The 19,120-nt window shown below is 50.9% G+C and overlaps 1 long non-coding RNA gene across 2 annotated transcripts in view; it reads left to right on the top strand.

Moving 5' to 3' along the window:
* The window catches only part of LOC142829042 (uncharacterized), a 210,116-nt gene that overhangs the window by 152,206 nt on the left and 38,790 nt on the right, over window positions 1-19,120 (top strand). Inside the window, exons 3-5 of one of the 2 annotated variants that reach the window (XR_012903239.1) lie at window positions 13,893-14,029; window positions 14,108-14,240; window positions 15,117-15,856. This is a non-coding gene — a long non-coding RNA (uncharacterized LOC142829042). Of the gene's footprint in view, window positions 1-13,892; window positions 14,030-14,107; window positions 14,241-15,116; window positions 15,857-19,120 lie in introns of those variants that run through there. The other variant, XR_012903238.1, reaches the window with a different exon arrangement.

The following is a 19,120-nucleotide window of genomic DNA, read 5'->3' as shown; positions in this document are numbered from 1 at the left end:
AGTTCCCAGAGTAGTTAGTGGCTAGGGTTAGAAGCAGACTTAGCATTTCTATTGCTGGGCAACCAGAGCTTCAAGGAAGTTAAGTATCTTAAGCTCTTGCTTTCCTGAGGGTTAAAATCACAAATTCACTGGATTTATTTGAAGTAAAAATTTTCCCTTGAGCATTTTGATGACCTTTTTTCCCCAATCTCTCCCTCTTTTGCGGTGCTGGGTTTCAGGAATAACTCCAGCACTGAGACCGCAGTGAGGCAGGAGGGAGGCAGAAAGCCGTGTAGGATGGTGAGAGACATGAGTCAAGAGAGATTAATTCTGTGAGGTCATTTTAAAGTACAAGCATCAGCAATGAGTTCAGCAAACTGAGCCGCATGAGCAGAGTCAGAGGGAAGAAAGGGTTTATATTATTAACGGGCAGAGGGGAATGGGGTGCAGTGGTTAGAGCAAGTGGCTGGGAACAAGGGCCTCTGGGTTTTTATTCTGGCGCGGGGAGGAGAGAGGTACCTGTTCCCACAAAACCTGGATTCATTCCCCTGAGCTGCTGCTGTGTCCGAATGCCAGATTACGGGAATGCCCGCCCCTGCTCTCCTTAGCTGCTCCTCACAACTTCCCGGGGGTTCTCAGAGTTTTCGCCTGTGTCCACCAGCTCAGTTTAATTTCCCTCTTGGTAGCCGTGTCTCTCCTGACAAGCCCCCACTCTTCCCTCATTTCTTGAGGGTATTACAGCGGCTTATAACATCCCACCTGTTCTTGCCAGAGGATGCGGTGACGGCCAGGACTTTAACGGGGTTTTAAAAAGAGCTACATAGATTCATGGAGGACGGGTTGAGCAATGGCTATTAGCAGGGATGGTGTCCAGTCTAAACAAGTTACCGACGTGACCCCGAGTGTCAAGATTCATGCTGTTGAATTCAGAGCTGTTGTTTATTATCCAATATTTGTTTGGAATTCCTTTCCTCTCTTGTTACTCTGTCATACAGACAAGGGAAGCGCTTTGCTCTTTAGAATTACTTAAAAGTGGCTTTTTGCCCAGAATTTCCTCAAATATTGAGATTTGGCCAAAGTGTTTTATCCTGCCTGTTTATACAACGAGTTGCTTCTTCCCATAGTCTCACTCACCAAACCTACACGGCACTCTGGTGCACACTGGGGTTGTCGGCGCGCTAGCAGTGCTCCTAGGCCTGGCTGGCTGCACGCGTGTGCCTGGGTAAACACACACCAGCGTCCCAGAGCTCACTGAGCATTGCCCCTCACAAGCAGCTAGGTGGCAAACACGCCCGGCCTGCTTGGCCAACGTTTTGGTTGGATGGCTCATGGCTTGGCTTGATAATTAGTGAGGAAGTCTGTGATCCATCGCTTGACCCTATGTCGGTTTGCATGCAGTGTATTCAAGAGACCATGTAACCAATATCAGCCAGGATTCTTATGCTGAAGGAAAAATTTTCTCTATAATACCAGCATGCCAGGCCCTGCCCCATGCGGCAATGTTCTATTCCCCTAGACCAGTGTTCGGGCCACACAACCGCTTTGAGAAACCTGTTGACTGGCTGCCCTGGTTTAGTTACTGGGGAAAAGCGTCTCCCCACCCCAGAATCCCCCAGTGGAGGTTTGGGGGATTCCCCTCACCCTCCTTTGCCGCTTTCCCTGGCTCCCAAGAGAAGCCGTTCTGCAGGCGTCAATTACCAAATGGGGATTTCAATACCTGCTATGGGCATAATGCACATAGAATAGTGTGAAAGTGCCCCCCAGCGTGTGTTCCACACGTTTTCCGTGCGAGTCTCTGTTGGCCTGGCGAAGGAGCAGGGTTGGTGTGTTTGCACATCCAGAACCAGATCCGCCGCTTGCACCCAGCTCCAACGAGAGACGCGGCCTCTCTCCTCTTCGTTTCATTTCTGCATCAGGTGAGATGTGCAAGGTGAACGTGAGGGCAGAGTGGACTCAGACTGCACAGTGCAGTGATCTAATCTTGCCGTATAAATGGCCTGTCAAGTGAGTTACGTGATCAGCTATTCAAATATTGATGAGACGTTTCCTCTTCTCTCCTCTTCTCAGCTGGGCAAGTGCTGCGCTTAAGGAAATCACTTTGTCATGCTCTCTGGCCTTGCACATTTCTCTCTCTCTCCCTCCCTCTCCCTCTCCCATCATTCCTCCAAGTTTCCCTGTATCCCTTGACTTGGCTCCCGATTTTACAAAATCGAAATAACGTGTCCTCACTACGGGGAAGCCTCGAATGAGTCTGAGGCAGGCTCCGTTAATGTGGATGCTCTTCCTCGACTTAGAGCCCCAGGAAGTGCTTGGGGGGGTAATTAGTTTGAATTACTCTGGGAAGTCGTTATTTCAAAATAATGCCACCGGAGCGTTCACACGACCGCTATTTTGAAATAACTGTTTTGGAATGAGCGTTGTTCGCGATAATGAGCAGGAGGACAAATTTAGAAATAAGTGGCCTGTTATTTGGAAACTAGCCAATTAGCCTGTCATAAGAGGGGATTTTCAGGTCTCTCCTCCACATTGGTCTTCTCTCCTGAGCCTCCGGTCTCTCTCTCTCTCTCCTCCTCCTACTGCCTCCCCCCCCTCAACTCTCCTCCACCTTCTGCCTCTCTCTCCATCTCTTTCTTTCTCTTCTCCCCCTCCTGCCTCTCACTCTCCCTCTCTCTTCTCCTCCCGCTCCTGCCTTTCACTCTCTCTCCGCTCTCCTGTCTTCGTCGGGGATGCACGTGCCCGGGTGTGTCTGGCTCCCCGCCGGCCGATTCCCTCTCCCCACCTCCCACCAGCCAGTTCCTCCTCCTGATTTCCCACGGCTAGCCTTGCTGCCCTGGCTCCCATCCCCGACCAACTTTCCTTCCTGCTGGCCACCCCTCCCCAGTTCTTCCCTGGCCAGCTATGCTGCCTCTGACCACCCCCTCCCCCAGCTCTGCTTCCCACTCCCACCCCCCTCCTCCCAGCCAATCCCTCCTTCCTCTAGCCCCCAATCAGTTTCTGGGGTTTTTTTACCCTACCCTGGCCGTGAACATCACCGTCCCGCCCCCCTTTGCCTCCTGTCGTGGTGCTCGGCTGAGCAGCACAGCGAAAGGGGGTGGAGCAGTGATGTGTGGCATGACAGTGGCTCCAGGCTCCACCCCCTGGCTGTGTACGTCACCGCCCCACTGCCTTCTCCTCCCGCCGTGGCGCTCAGCTGAGTTCTGTGCCGCTCAGCCAGGCCGCCTCGGGGAGCAAGCGGCTGTTTGGGGAGCACTGCATGGGGAGCGCAGGGTCCAAACAGCTGCTTGTGCCCCTGTGGCAGCCCGGCTGAGCGGCGCACAAGTCAGCCGAGCGCCATGGCAGGAGTCAACAGTGCCGCCCAGAGTGAACAGCAGGGGGAGCTCTTGGTGCTGCCTAGGGAGGGAGAGGGCTTGGCGCAGGTGAGGGACCCAATGGGCGAGTGGGTAGCAATGAGGAGAAAGCTGCAAAAGGGGAAGATCAGCAGGGCTCCATGTCATTCAGGGTGCAAGGGGTGAGTGACGGAGGGACAGCAGCATCTGTGCTGAGATCGTCCCTGGGAGCCAGCACATGGAGGCATGCCGGGGCACCTCGGTAGCTCACCCTCTCTGCTGGGATGCTCCTTGTTACCATGCCGATGCACCGTTCCCACCGCAATGCGCCAACACGTGCCGAGGATCCAACCCCGGGCGAAGCCGGGGAGTCTGTTGGTGGTGGATGGGTTTGTGCCGGACCCTCTAGAGTGTAGTAGGGCAGGACAGCGATGTAGTGAATTCAGGATTCACCGGTGCGGCATCCCGACAAGTCTCCTGCTCCATCGGTGATGATCAACGTTCGGCTGCCTGCGTGTTCGCATGCTCCCGCCGCACACCACGCAGCTCTGCGCAGGTAGCAAAAGAGACCTCGCGAGATCCCCAAAGGCCATAACCACTCCGCATATGAACCCGCTGACCGTGGACCCGGCTCAGTCAGTAGTAAGGATTCTCTGTTGTCCCCTCGGCCGGCCAAACAGAGATGCCGAGGTGCCCCAACATTTAAACAGTCTGATAACCACCGTACATCTCATTTGCATGTTAACAACACATTTGGCACCTCCCTCTGTTCGTTCCTCCTGACATTTCAGACAAGCATATTGTCTTGGTATCGGGCTTTTACTTATGGGCTACGTCTACACTGGCATGAATTTCCAAAAATGCTTTTAACGGAAATGTTTTCCGTTAAAATCATTTTCGGAAAAGAGCATCTAGATTGGCACGGACGCTTTTCCGCAAAAGCACTTTTTGCAGAAAAGCATCCATGGCCAATCTAGACGCGCTTTTGTGCAAAAAAGCCCCGATCGCCATTTTCGCGGCCGGAGCTTTTTTGCGCAAAACAAATCTGAGCTGTCTACACTGGCCCTTTTGCGCAAAAGTTTTGCGCAAAAGGAAGTTTTACCCGAACGGGAGCAGCATAGTATTTCCGCAAGAAGCACTGATTTCTTACAGTAGGAAGTCAGTGCTTTTGCGGAAATTCAAGCGGTCAGTGTAGACAGCTGGCAAGTTTTTCCAGAAAAGCGGCTGATTTTCCGGAAAAACTGGCCAGTCTAGACACAGCCATGATGTTTCTGACAAAATCTCACTCCTCATCACTTTTTGTCAAACTATTTAATTGGGTGCTAAGCAGGGGTGACCTGGTGGAAGCTGTTTACATGGCCCGTGTGTTTTAGCAGTACCACTGCCGAGTTCGTCTCCCGGACATTGGCTTGGGTCAGGCCCTGCCTGTTACTCAGTGTTTAACTCTTGCTAAACTTGGTTCAGGACTCAGGCCTTATGCCAGGCCCATATTTCAGGCTCTTTCTTTCTCCGACATTGAGCAGAAATGGCGAGAATCGGTCCTTCCCGAGAAGAGATTGCAGCCTGAGGCCCTACTCCCAGGACAGCATGCCCACGCTTAAGTGTCTGGGGGTGAAACTCCCCAGGAAGTACGGACGTGTCTGCAGCCATGGCACAATGAATGTCTGTAGGAGAAGGGCTCAGGGAGGCCTTTAGGCATGGTAGATATGTTGGTGGCTCATTTAGAGGGGTTTTCCTAATCATATTTTAATAAAAATAATGAAGACAGAGCCAAGAATTTCTCCCGGTGTGAGGCTCTGTACCAGTTAATCTGAAATGAACACAAGCTCAGATGAATGGTACAAGAGGAGATGGTGCTTGGAAGAAAAAAAAAAGACCTTTTAATTTTGTGTAGTGTTTTCCAGTGTGTTTTTCCCCTACTTGACTGCTTGAGAGCTTGCCTGCATCTTTACAAGCCATTAGAGAATTCCTAATGGAAGCCAGGACTGATATCAGACGTTTTCATGTGGCTTCTGACTAGTTTCTGCACAGTCGTTTGTTCCCTTGGAAACACATTCATTACATCTGCTCTGCACATTCTCTAGCATCATACTGTCCCTTCCGTCCAAGCCCTTAACAAGGCCGACTGACTTTGGCCGTGGTAGCTGTTCAGAAGTGGAGTGAAAAAAGGCCTGAGGGATTTGGTTAACGGACCTAATATGTGTCTGTCACTGCAGACGAGACAGAAGCTGTGGGCTTGAGTGTAAACAAGCACACAAAGTATTTTTAATCCTTTCCTCTGGAAAAACATAAAACAGTGACTGCTTGGGATCTCCCTTCTCCCACCTTGCTTCAGAGAAATGGTTGAGGGGCTTAAAATGCAGCGAGGGAGGTTTAGGTTGAACATTAGGAAAAACTTCCTAATGGTCAGGGTAGGTAAGGCCTGAAACAAGTTGTGTAGGGAGGTTGTGGAGGTTTTCAAGAAAAGCTTACTCAACGGCTGTCAGGCGTTATTACTTAGTCCTGCCAGGGACCGTCCTAAATAACCTCCCGATGTCCCTTCCAGTCCTACACTTCCATAATTCTTCCCAGCTCGTGCCTCCTACCTCAAGCCCTGCTGCTGAGAACGAGTCAAACGGCCGGTGTTTCTGCTGCTCTGCAGTCACCTTTTGCTAACCACTTTGAGGAGAGGAGGCAGAGCGCCACAAGGAAGGTCAGATTCACCCTGTCTTCTCTCTAGCGGGAGGTACACGGAGCCATGCAGACCCGCGTCCATGTTGCACCACTGAGAGATGTCAAGTATGGGTTCTCTTGGCCAGGCCTCGTGCGCATAGCCGAGATCTGCCTCAGCAACCTCACCAGTCACATGGATAGCAACAAGGCTTATCTGCCAATAAAATGGAGCTTGTCAGAGTCCAGCACTCAACACCATATATGGGTATCACACCGCACCCCGACCACACCCATGCCACTCCCAAAGCACAAACAATACCAAATATGGTAATAGGCAATAACATAAAAACCCCTGAGCCCTAAGCTCGGGGAGGACACCCGAATATCGGAAGACAGAATCTGAGTCTGGCTTAGGACTGATCACCCAAAGGCCGCCTCCCACCCACCGAATCTAAAAAGGGGTTTACAAATCTCGGGGGTACAAATCTCAAGCATGCTCTGATTCCTTGGATATCTTTGTGTTGTTGTTGCTGAGTTCGTAAGTATTTAATTTACCCTCCCTGTTTAAGTGGTTTAAAAGAGCAGTTATAACTTTTACCTTTGCTATTGTCAGTATGTTTAAAGAAGCAGGTTTTGAAATGTGTATATATTTGACTTAGCTGTAACTTAGAGTTTAAAAAACTGTTGTGGTTCAATTGTTTTGTGGCAAATATTGGGGAATTGCTCATTTTAAGTTGTTCAGTTTAATAAATCATTCCTTCTTTGTTAAAACTTGTCTTGCCATCATTCGGTGTTTTCACTGGGTATTTGGCCTTAAGCCTCTGGGACTCCCGCCATTTTACCGAACCAAGAACCAACAAGAGAAATGGCTAGGAACCTCTGTGTGGAACTCACCTCCGCTAGCTGTGCCTGTTGTAACTAGTCACCCTTTCCTACTCTTGCATTCGTTTCCTTTTCTCCCTTTCCCATCCTGGTTTACACTTGCCTATTTTGGGTGGGCATCTATTACTGGAGGCCTCCTCACTGGACCTCATCTTTAATCAGATTAACGTTCAATTCCTGGATACTCCAAGAACAATTCTGGTTGTTACTGGGTTCAGGACACAATGTTTTCCTCTCACTTTAATCAACTCACCTATCTTCGGTCTCCCGTGTTTTTATTAAAAAACCCTATGGAAATAACAAGAGGGGGGATATTTACTGATGCCGCCTCAGGCAACCATATAAATAGACTTGAGTGTGTGTGCCCGATAAGGACCACGAGTGTTAAAAAAGAATGAAAAACCCATGATTTCAGCAGGAGCATGGAACATTTAGTAGTAAGTGGCTCTCCCGTATGGAAACATCCAAAAGAAGTAATAGAAAACGGTACTGCAGCTGTTGAACGTGTTCTAGCACCGATTTAACCAGCTGAACAATGGACTCTTCTGCCGTATTCAGCTCTGTAGGCTTGGAGATGTCTGGTGAGGTGGGGGAGGTTGTACAGAGGAGTCATCTTCCAGCAGCCGGAGCTGGTCCAGCCCCTTTCTTGCTCTCGGTAGGGGGGAGCGAAGGAGCACAAAGAGCCCTGGACCTGACGAGCGGCCGAGGACAGAGAAGTCTTTGGACCTGCCCTTGCAAAGAGCAAGGTTCAGAAAAATCCAAAGGCTGGCGAACAGCGCTGGCGGCCTCCCGCGGTCGGTGGAGTCCTGCCAACTTCTACCAGCTCCGAGTTGGCTGCCTGAGTTCCCCTTAACGGCTCTTGGACAGATCTGGTCAGTTCTTACAGGGCCAAGCATGCTGAATGGCCTACCTGCCTTGCATGCACTACCTGGGACCAAAGGCTGCCGCATGAACGCGGTAGGAAGACGTCAGGAGCCGCGAGGCTTGGCGTTAAGTCTGTTTGATGCTGATTTTGAACAAAACGTGGTGTCCTTTTGCTTTGCCGCCTTGGCGTTGGGCCAGCAGTGGGTCACCTTTTCAAATTTGTCTCTGCAGCAATAGGGGCCAACACCCTTTCGTTTTATTAGGTTTTAATGAAAGCTGAGGTCCCTGTCCAAGTCCAGAGCTGGAGCCTTCAGAAGAATACCAAAGGTGAAATTCGGGCCTCCTTGAAGACCATGGCCTTGGACGTTAATGAGGCCAGGATTTCACTCCAAATATTTCAAGGATTGGAAACACTAGGAAAGATAAGTCAAAAAGTTTACCCTCCCATAAGAGTTGTTCAGCTTAAACTGGTCTCTTCCCTACTGGTGACCCACGCTGACAGGCTTAGTTCTGGGTGGGAATTCTTTCTCCGAACCCTTGAATCTGTAAACAAACGGCTTTATTTCAACCACTACGTTTGCTCTTTGGTAGTTTACAGGCCTGGTTTCATTCCCCCGCAGGCCTCATTCTGGCACTCAGATATGCGCTAGGTGTCCACTTTTATATGGAGAGCTAGCAAAATACGTCAGTAGCAGCAGCTGGTTTATCTGGGGTCTATAGGGTGCCTGTGAGCAAAGCTCTCACTGTCTGCCCATGGAAAGCTGAATGATAATACGGGACAATCTCTCAGCAGATAATGGTTGCCGTACTTTTTACAGAAGAACGTGTAGTCTTCAGAGGTACAAGAAGACATGGACATTAATATGATCTACTCTCTTAGGCTATGTCTACACTTGCAGCCTAATTCGAAATAGGGCTGCAAATGTAGGCATTCGGAATTGCAAATCAAGCCCAGGATTTAAATATCCCACGCTTGTTTTCATCTTCCTGGCCGAGCGCCATTTTTGAAATTTACAAGCCCAGAATAACTGCCCGTGTCTACACGCAGCAGTGAAACGGGTGTTCGAAATAAAGCCCTATTTCGAACTACCTGTTATTCCTTCTGCAGTGTAGACAGTTATTCTGGCCTTTGCAGTGCATTAACCAGTTAGGATCCGTATTCAGTCCTAAATGGGCAGTGTTGTATTTGCAAATGAAGTCCAGTTCAGATCCTTTGGTGGCTGGTTTTCGAAATTCTTTTGTGGAAGGATGGCTCCTTTCCAATCCATCACTGGCTGTCCAGGCAGGTGACAGTGTTCCCGACAGCTGTGTGTGTTACCATTCCTGGTGTCCGATTTGTGTCCATTTATCCGTGGGCTCGGAGACTGCCCAGTTTGGGCGATGTGCATGGCCGAGGGGCACTGCTGGCGCTGCACATCCTGACATATCCCCTTGCGAAGATGCCAATTCACGATGGTGATTTGGCATCTGACTGGGAAGTGCTGGCAGCTAGTGTATTGTGAGAGGCAGAAGAGGAAGTGAGGAAATGTCCCGACTTCCCAGGCAGCCAGAACTGGAGGTGACTGACTATGACCACGGGAGGATAAAACCTTTTGGGAGATTTCAGTTGTGTACTGATCCATGAAGCTGCTTTTCCTTGTTTTCCTGTTAGCATTCGTGCCAACAGAGACCAGACATCTCGTGGAAGAGGCTTACTTATTAATTAGCAACTGAGTTCACAAGAAGTGATTTGTCTTGAACTTGCTTCTGGGGCTTCCCTGGCTACTATTTTAATTGCTCAGTTTTCTTGGCTCCACTTGGCAGAGGCTCCTTTACCCTTCACCCTCTGGACATTAATAGATAAAAGCATAAGAACGGCCAGACTGGGTCACACCAAAGGCCCATCCAGCCAAGTGTCCTGTCGGCCCACAGTGGCCAATGCTAGGTGTCCCAGAGGGAGGGAACAGAACAGGGAATGATCCCTCCCCTGTCATCTATTTCCAGACAGAGACTAGGGACACCATTCCTGCCCATCCTGGCTAATAGCCATTGATGGGCCTAACCTCCATGAATTTATCTAGCTCTTGTTTGAACCCTGTTAAAATCCTGGTCTTCACCACATCCTCTGGCAAGGAGTTCCACAGATTGTGCATAGATATTAATAACTCAGTCTCTTATTGAAGAATTGCCACACATATGGAGAATTGCTTATGAGACCAAGATTAATGTATGACCAGGTTAATTTGGAGTCTTCTCTTCCCACTGGATCTGTGCAGAACAGAAAGTACACAGCACTTCGGGGCTAAGGAACATAGATTCTGGTTCTTCCCTTCTTTGGGCTCAGGGCCCATTTGGAGATGTCTGTGGCCTGCTGTGTTGTGGTAAATCATCTGGGGGTGCAGGCCAGGGCTGCTTTTAGTTGTATCCCGCCTCCCCCTCCCCCCGGCATGGTTGGGTCTTGCCCATCGCTCTCCTCACAGCGGCGGTTGGGTCTTCCCCTTGACTGCAGCGGAGACGTGCGCCCCGACTGGCTCACTCACGCACATCTGGCTGGGCGCCTGCCCTTGTGGAGGCTGAGCCTGACCGCAGCGGCGCTGGAACCCGAAAGGGGCAGAGCCTGGAGCAGGGAGGCCAGCCCGTGGGAGGGACAGGAGCTGCCACACAAGCCTTTGAAACGCTCTAGTGACCCAGCTCTGGGTCCTGGCCCATGGGCTGAGAAACGCCACTCCAGTCCTCACAGCCCCCTCCCTGCACTGTTCTGCGCTGGCTCGTTCACCCTGGGCTCCTGCGCCCTCAGGGCTCTAGTCATGCTTCCCTTGAAGCATCCTTGGTGGTTGCAATTGGCCCGTGAGCCGTTGGTTACTCTGGGGTGGTATTACAGGAACACAGCTTGGTATGGTCACCCTTCAGCCAGCGAGGTAAGGCGAGCGGCATGTACCACAGTGCCACAGACTGGTGTCCATGTCTTGGGAACTGGGACATTCGGAGCCGCTGGCTCCAGAACGCTTCATGGGAAACGGGTTCCCACTTCACTCCAGCTGTTCTTAAAATCTCCGTTTTTGGAAACATTCAGGAAGTTCAAAATGTGTTTTTCCATCCCACTTCTGGATTCGGGTCCCTTGTTCTGGGCGTGGCTGGATAGCTGGGTCCTTCCTTTGCTAGGGTCTATTTGGTGGGTCCTATGTAAGAAGCCTGGCTGTTCAATTCCTTCCGGGTCCCTCCAGGCCCTGTAGAGCTCCCTTTCCTTTCTCTCGTGGGGCGTCTGCAAAAGGAGAAGCCCGGTTAGTCATGGACCTGAACAGGAGCCTCAGAGCCGAACCTCATCAAAGAGTAGGCGGCTTTCAGAGCCGCACGTTACAGCTTGGCCTGTGCTCTGCTGGGGGTGGGGGATGGGACCCCAGAGCACCGCTTAACACAGCGAGAAGCGCGGCGGGTCCCGTGTCGGATGGGCTGTGTCTCAGTCACACCGGTGCCATCCGAGCGGGGCGGGTGCTGAGCGCTTGCTCTCCCTGGCCCCCGGGACCTTGGCTGGGGAGGGGGAGGGCTGGCTTCCGCACACAGAGCCCTGCGAGAGAGGAGTCCTGAGGTGCTTTGCTTATCTGGCGTTCTGCACTAGGGGGCCAGGCACTTGGTGGAGGTGAATCCTCAGGCCCGAGGAGCCTGGGGGCAACAGGGCGGCACAATCCTGCGAGATCAGATGAACCCAGGAATAACATTTGTCTGCTTAACCCTACGGGGCAGCTGTGTAGCCTAGTGAGCAGGACACTAGCCTGAGGGCTCTGCTCCTGGCTTAGTGGGCACTTGTCAGCCAGTGCTCCCACTCCCACTCTGCGCCCGGACTGTCTCTCCTTCTGCGTGTCTGCGGGACATTGTACAATGGGGCCCTCACCATTGCCTCTGGGTGTCACCGCCCTGTAAAAATGCAGGAATAACCCACAGGAGCCACCCGGATGTTTGTGGGGCACCCGTGTGTGACAGATGCAAGGCCCAGAGCCAACGTGCAGGCCTGTGGCACCGTGGAGACTAACCCAATTATATAGAACCGTGGGTAAGGCAGGGTAAGGCCCCCAACACACCTGATGAAGGGGTCTTACCCATGAAAGCACATGATAGTTTAGACCTTTGTTGGTCTCTAAGGTGCCCCAGGACTGCACATTGTTTATAAAGCGACAGACGAACATGGCTCCCCTCTGAGACTTGCAAAGTTCATTGGACAGTGTCCAGACGGCTAGTGGCATGGGCCAGTCAGCGTACGTCTAGACTACATGGCTCCGTCGACGGAGCCATGTAGATTTGTTTGTTTGGCAAAGGGAAATGAAGCCGCGATTTAAGTAATCGTGGCTTCATTTAAATTTAAATGGCTGCCCTGCTCTGCCGATCAGCTGTTTGTCGGCAGATCGGGGCAGTCTGGACGCTCCCCTGCCGACATGAAAGCCCTTTATTGACCTCCCCGGTAAACCTCATCCTACGAGGCATAACGGGGAGGTCGATAAAGGGCTTTCAGGTCGGCGCGGGAGCATCCAGACTAGCGCGCTGAGCCGACAAACAGCTGATCAGCTGTTTGTCGGCTCAGCGCAGCAGCCATTTAAATTTAAATGAAGCCGCGATTATTTAAATCGCGGCTTCATTTCCCTTTGCCGATCAGCCTAATCTACATGGCTCCATCGACGGAGCCATGTAGCTTAAACACACCCTCAGTGATCTCTTGAGAGAGCCATAGATGTTCGGGCCAGCAAGAACCATTGTGATCGTTGTTGCTCTTCTCTGGGCCTTCTCCAGTTTGTTCACATCTTTCTTGAAATGTGGTGCCTAGAACTGGTCACCAAACTGCAGGTGAGGCCTGATGATGGTCTCATCTGACCTTAAGGTCTCTGAGTCTGCGGCTTGCTGGATTGCAAGTTCACATCCAATGCAAAATTATATTTTAGACATAGGCAACGTGGGAGCTGAGCAGAAATTAGAATTTCTATCCCACAGGAAACCCTGGTATCTCAATATTTGTTTGACATTGAATTGGGACGAAACCCCACATTAACGAAAACCTTTCACAGCTTGAACATTTCCTTTGGACCGGGAGATTTAGACATTTTTTCTTTCCATCGGTTTGATTTACCTGATATTAAGGTGCACAATGTCTCCTTGGAGCTGTGGTCCCGGTGCCTTAGGTCCTATTCTTCCCTCTTGGCTTGGCAGTCTGCCCTGACTACATTTCCAGGATGCATCAGTTATGTGACTCCCAGGATTCACAGCTTGGACAGCAGGGGAGACCCTGGGGCATCATGAAACATAAGAACGGCCATACTGGGTCAGACCAAAGGTCCATCTAGCCCAGTAGCCTGTCTGCCGACAGTGGCCAGAACCAGGTGCCCCAGAGAGGGTCGACCGAAGACAATGATCAAGCGATTTGTCTCCTGCCATCCCTCTCCAGCCTCTGACAGACAGAGGCCAGGGCACCATTTCTACCCCCTGGCTAATAGCCTTTTATGGACCTAACCTCCATGAAATTATCTAGCTTCTCTTTTAACTCTGTTATAGTCCTAGCCTTCACAGCCTCCTCTGGCAAGGAGTTCCACAGGTTGACTACACGCGAAAGCTGTAGTCTACATGAAAGCTGTAGTCTACCCAAGGAACCCAGCCCACAAGAGAGACTGAGGACACAGCTGCCGAACTACATTTCCCAGCAGGCACCCATAGCACCTTCCTTTGACAATAAACTTATACACCTGACTCAAAACGCAATGTCTAGTTCAGGGGCACAAACCCAAACATTCTAGTTCATGCTGAACTGATCCAAAACTAAATGCTTTTTCAAAAGATTTTTCCTAACCGAGAATTAAAACACCAGAAACACTGACATTTTCTGTGCCACATTTGTATTTTGTGCAAATGCTATTTTTCAAAGACAAATCATGTTGAAAGAAAACCCTGACCCATTCTAGTCAACTCAGATGTAAGTTTTTCAAATTAAGTCTCAGTATGTCGGCACGGTGATCTGGCTGAGTTAGCAGAAAAATAGAATGAACCTGGCAAACTTTTATTATTGAACACTGGTATTTGTGTAGAGTTTTATTATAAAGCCAAAAAAAAAAGGTTTGATATGAATAATGTGTCGTCTAAGAAGCCCTCAATAGCATCCAGGTATTTCTTCATTTTCTACTTAAATCATTCTCGGTGCCCTTGGTAATTCTCTCTGGTTTTGATTTTTAATAGGAACTGAAACTCTAATCCGTTCTCTTGATTTTCCTACTGATATCGCTCCTGAAAATTAAAAGGCTGGTGAGCAAATGCAAAGATGGAAAGATCTAAAGCAAGTCAGAACAGTTCAGGGAAGTCACTGACTCTTGAAGGTACTGTCTGCACACCTATCTCGCAGCGCGATAAGTCCTTTAAAACAGTCTTCATCTGAAAATCTCTGTTGGTTTTAGGGGGAAAGGAAGCTCCAGGTTGCTTGACAAAGGCAGGGATGCTATTTAAAGCTTATCAGCGCTGCACCACTAGTGGCGGAGTTACAACACGTGTCAGCAAAGGGGGGAAAGTGAGGCAGCCAGACTTTCTGAGGTAAGTCTGTTTTAATCCCTTCCGATTCCCCCAGCCACTCCAGGAATTCGCCGGTGCTTTCCGGGGGAGAAGGACACTCTTCTTCCTCTTAGTGCCTATGCTAGGCTCTAAATTCCCTGCAGTGGATCGTGTTCAAACCATCTGCTCAGCGTTTGTGCCCTCAAAAAATAACGGGTTGCAAAGTTAGGGCCTGATCCAGATCCCATTGACTTCAGGCTACCACTGACCCTGGTAGAGAAGAGTCTTAAGAACACAACGGCCAGACTGCGTCAGACCAAAGGCCTATCCAGCCCAGTGGCCTGTCTGCCCACAGTGGCCAATGCCAGGTGCCCCGGAGGGAGGGATCCCAACAGGGAATCATCCAGTGATCCCTCCCCTGTTGTCCTTTCCCAGCTTCTGACAGTGGCTAGGGACACCACCCCTGCCCATCCTGGCTAATAGCCATTGATGGACCAAACCTCCATGAATGTAGCTCTGTTTTGAATCTTCTTAACATCGTGGCCTTCACCACATCCTCTGGTGAGGAGTCCCGCAGGTTGACTGTGCGTTGTGTCTGGATACTTGTGAAGCTGCTAAACTGTGACACTGACAAAGGCAAGTGTTTTTGCCTGAACAAGTCAGGGACAGCATGAATGTGGCTGAGATACTCTGCTTGCACTTGGCTGGAGGCCTGTCTCAAGGCAGCAGCCTCCAGCTGGAAGGGGCTTTCTGAAAACTGTTACGTTCTCTAGGGTTTTCCTGGTGCTGTTTGCCAGGAGGGAGCTTGCTAGGGAACCATGTGATGCGACTGTTGGAAAGTGGGCTGATTTATGCCTCTCTGTCAGGGAGCAGCCTGCTTTGCCTCTCTGCTCTGGTTCCCGTGTGTTCTCGTTCTAGGAAGTGCAGTGCTGTTACGTTGCACCTTCCAACAAGGGAGATTTCAGCTGATTTCTCTCTTCTCATGTTGTGAGCACCACAGCGAGTGGAGGGATCGATTTCGGCCCATGAGAGAGTCCCTAAGTGTCCTGTGTTGGCTTCTCCAGCAGCTTAACCATTGATGGCAGTGCAGGGAGTGGATGGGGCTGCTGCACGTGGTGCCGGGGATAGGAACCAGGCGGCCAACTGGGAAGCCACCGCGGGCTCCCACCGGAGCTGTGCACAGAGACAGGTCACAAGAGGATGCGATTCCAGCTGGGCCTCCCCCGTGGCGGGGAGCTCACTCGCACACCCTGCAAGCTCGCAGCGTGCCAGCCTGGCTGGTCTGGCCATGGGGCGTCCCTGGCGGGAGCCGTCCTTGGCGTTCTCACCCAGGACAAGGCCCTCGGGAGGGTGGAGTTACTTTTGTGGCAGTGGTGGACAAGGCATGTCTGGTCTGGCTGCTCGGTGCCTGCAGCCAACGTTAATGAAATAAACGTTTCAAAAGGCATCTTTTAATTAAATGAAGCTGTCCCCTTAAACCAATGTTATGTTAATCTCTGAAAGGAGTGAACCCTTTAATGTGGATGGAAAATGTTAATAAACCTTCCTGTTGTGAATTTTCTCCGAAGTCGGTAATAGCTTTCAGCACATTTCCTTTCCAACTTTCACCTTATCAGGTTAATGGACCGAGCTGGCTCCAGCCTGCGCTCGGATTATTAATTAACAAACCGTTCCTGCGCCTAATAAAATGGACTTGGAAGCTCCTCTTTGTGCAGACGCTGGATTCATTCATCTCGAAGGTGGTCTGGTGTAAGTGGATCTCCTCTGGGCCCCGCCGCAGTGTAAGCCTGGAGAGCTGCACTGATTTCAAAGGGCGCTATGTCCCCAGAACGTAAAACGAGTTGTGCAGGGTAGCCATTTCCCTCCAGAAGCGAAGGACCAATGCTGCAGGGCGAGGAGGCAGCAGGTGGCAATAACACATCTAGGGCCAGGTATGAGGTAATTTGTCCACATCTGCAGCGATTTGTCATCCCCTTCAGTAGCAAATGATGGGGAAATACAAAAACAGCTACCAATTTAGGACCTGATCTTACGGCATTTTTGTGGTATCCTGGCCCTGCGTAAAACTCTCGCTGACTTCCCAGCGGGCCAGGATGTCCCCCTCTGCGTATAGCAAATGGCCCATTGATTTAGCTGAAGTTACTCTCCACAGGAGAGTGGCTGGGGCACTGGGAGAGATGCAGCCATTCCCAGCAGGGTTACTGCACCTCAATGAACAGAGGGAATTATCATAAGAGCCCCGGTGCAAGACCGGCAGCACAGCCGTCCCTCAGCAATGAACAGCACGGGAGCGGGGCAGGTGCCCCATGCTGGTCGGAAGGGGTTAAAGCAGGCTGGAAGGAGCCTGCACCGAACCCTGGCCAATCAGAGGGAGGCTTTTAAGAAGCCAATCAGAGGGCAGCTGCCCCGCTACACCCTACATAAGGAGCTGCTCAGCGGTGCGGAGGGCAGTTGGGGGCTGACCAGGGGGTGCAGGACTGGCACCCAGAGAGCACGTGGGCTGGGCAGGCTCAGGAGCAGAATGAGAGAGGCATTGGCCTGACCCTGGCCAGGCTGTGGCCTTGACACAAGGGCCAGGAGGGTGTGAGCGTCGCAGGAGACGTGGCCCAGGGAGCAGGAGCAGTAGAGGGGGAGAGGAGGAGGCAGGACTAGGCTGCTGCCGGAGGGTCCCTGAGCCGGGCCCCAGAGCAGTGGCTGGGCCTGGGTTTTCCTCCCCCCCCCTCCGCCCCTTGCACCAAACCTGGCCACGCTGAGGAGCGGCCTGTATGGACTGCGGCTGGCCCCTGAGGCGAGGCGCTAGACTGAGGCTGCAGTTGGACACAGTGGCAGGCCCGAGGCTGGGGGCAGCTGATACCTCCCGGAAAGGGGCAGCCAGCGTCCTGAAGAGGAGGTGGTGGTCCTGAGAGCGATGCGGGTCCAGAGCGAGAGCACGGAGAGAGCACGGAGCACCGACAGGAGAGCATGGAACAACGACACCGGCCAGAAGGGGGCGCCCTTCTGAGGACAGAGCTAATTCCCGAGGGGACCAGCAGGAGGCGCTGCGGTGGTGAGTCACAGCCAGTGTATTGTCTGGCTATACCCGAACCATGTTCTCCTGGGCATACTGCGTTGGGAGCCCATGCGTTGGGACACAACGTAGCTCCTTCGACAAAACGAGTAAGACGCGTTTTTTCTTGTCTCACTCTTAGAGCTGCCTCTGCTGTTCCAGACATGTGGCCATGACAAGAATTCGTACAAAGCCCCATGGGCATTTTGGGGGGAGGGCTGATTGAAAGCTGGAATGAGCGTTCCAGCAAATGACATAAGGCTGTTTACCCGTACAGAACTGCAGGCACACATCCTGTCAACACATCTCTGCAGCCGCTTGCTTAATTAAACGCAGAACCTTTCCTGGAATGATAGCAAATCAAACTTTTATTAAAACTTCCTTTCTTGAAATCTCAGAGCAACCAGCATCATTAGAGGTTAAGCATGGACCTGAATAAAATAACAAGAGGATGGTTGAGAAGAACAAGTAAATTTCAAGATAAATTCAGATTAATATTAGATTCAATTAACTTTTTTTAACCTTTTGATTAAATAATTTAGTCTGCTCCCCCATCACCATCACTGCCCAAGTATCTCCACATTTCTCGCCATCTCCTCCCCTTGGCATCTCTCAGGATTATGTCCGAGTGGGAAGGAAGCCACCTGTCACCGAGAGAAGTGACATTTGAGAACATGGTTCTTCCTGTGTGAACAGCACGTACCCTGCTCTTGTTCAGAGCCTCCCTCAGGAGAGGAAAGAGTGAGCATGTGGTGGCAGTGGTGAGAATTTCCAGCCTCAGAGGCAGGAGGTGGTCTGCTGAGTTCCAGTTGGGAGGTATCTAAATATCTAAGAGGGTGTCACAAGGAGGAAGGAGAAAATTTGTTCCTCTTGGTTTCTGAGGACAGGACAAGGAGTAATGGGCTTAAAGTGCAGCAGGGGAGGTTTAGATTGGACATTAGGAAAAAATTCCTAACTGTCAGGGTGGTCAAATATTGGAATAAATTGCCAAGGGAGGTGGTGGAATCTCCCTCTCTGGAGATATTTAAGAACAGGTTAGATAGACATCTGTCAGGGATGGTGTAGATGGAGCTTGGTCCTGCCTTGAGGGAGGGGGGCTGGACTCGATGACCTCTCGAGGTCCCTTCCAGTTCTATTATTCTATGATTCTATGATTCTAGGTCTGTACTTACCGAAAGATGGATGCTCCGGAGGTCAATTTCCTGGTGTTTGATTTAGTGAGTCTAGTGTAGACCCGTAAATCGAACGCTGAGGGCAGCTCCCGTCAGTCTCCAATGTTCCTTCTTTTGCAAGGAGTAAGGGAAGCCAATGGGCGTGTTTGCTCCCATCAGACTCCCATCGGACACCACCGCGGCTCGGCTTAAGGGAAGCCGACTCCAGCTACACATTTTGCCTTTGTGATTATTGCCAAGAGAGCAAAAGATTGAACATGCCTTTCCCACACTGCAGGGAATAGTTTGGATTATGAAATTGCCAGCTCTCTGGCATAATCGAGAGGGCATTTTTACGAGCTTACGCGGTGTGTTAGTGAAGCTATTACCATATTTGGAAGCCAATTCCTTCATGCCATCTAGAATATTTAGTGCATAGGAATGTTGGATTACCCCCTCCCCCCGCCCACCATACCAAACAGCTGCACACCCCTGATGAAGCACATAAGAACATACAGATGTGGTCGCCTCATCTCAAAAAAGATATCTTGGCATTTGAAAAGGTTCAGAAAAGGGCAACAAAAATGATGAGGGGTTTGGAACGGGTCCCATATGAAGTGAGATTAAAAAGACTGGGACTTTTCAGCTTAGAAAAGAGAAGACTCAGGGGGATATGACAGAGGTCTATAAAATCATGTCTGGTGTGGAAAAAGTAAAAAAGGAAA

Source organism: Pelodiscus sinensis, chromosome 4 (genome assembly GCF_049634645.1).
Source record: "Pelodiscus sinensis isolate JC-2024 chromosome 4, ASM4963464v1, whole genome shotgun sequence".
Taxonomy (NCBI): Eukaryota; Metazoa; Chordata; order Testudines; family Trionychidae; genus Pelodiscus; species Pelodiscus sinensis.
This window is presented reverse-complemented; position numbering and strand designations above follow the sequence as displayed.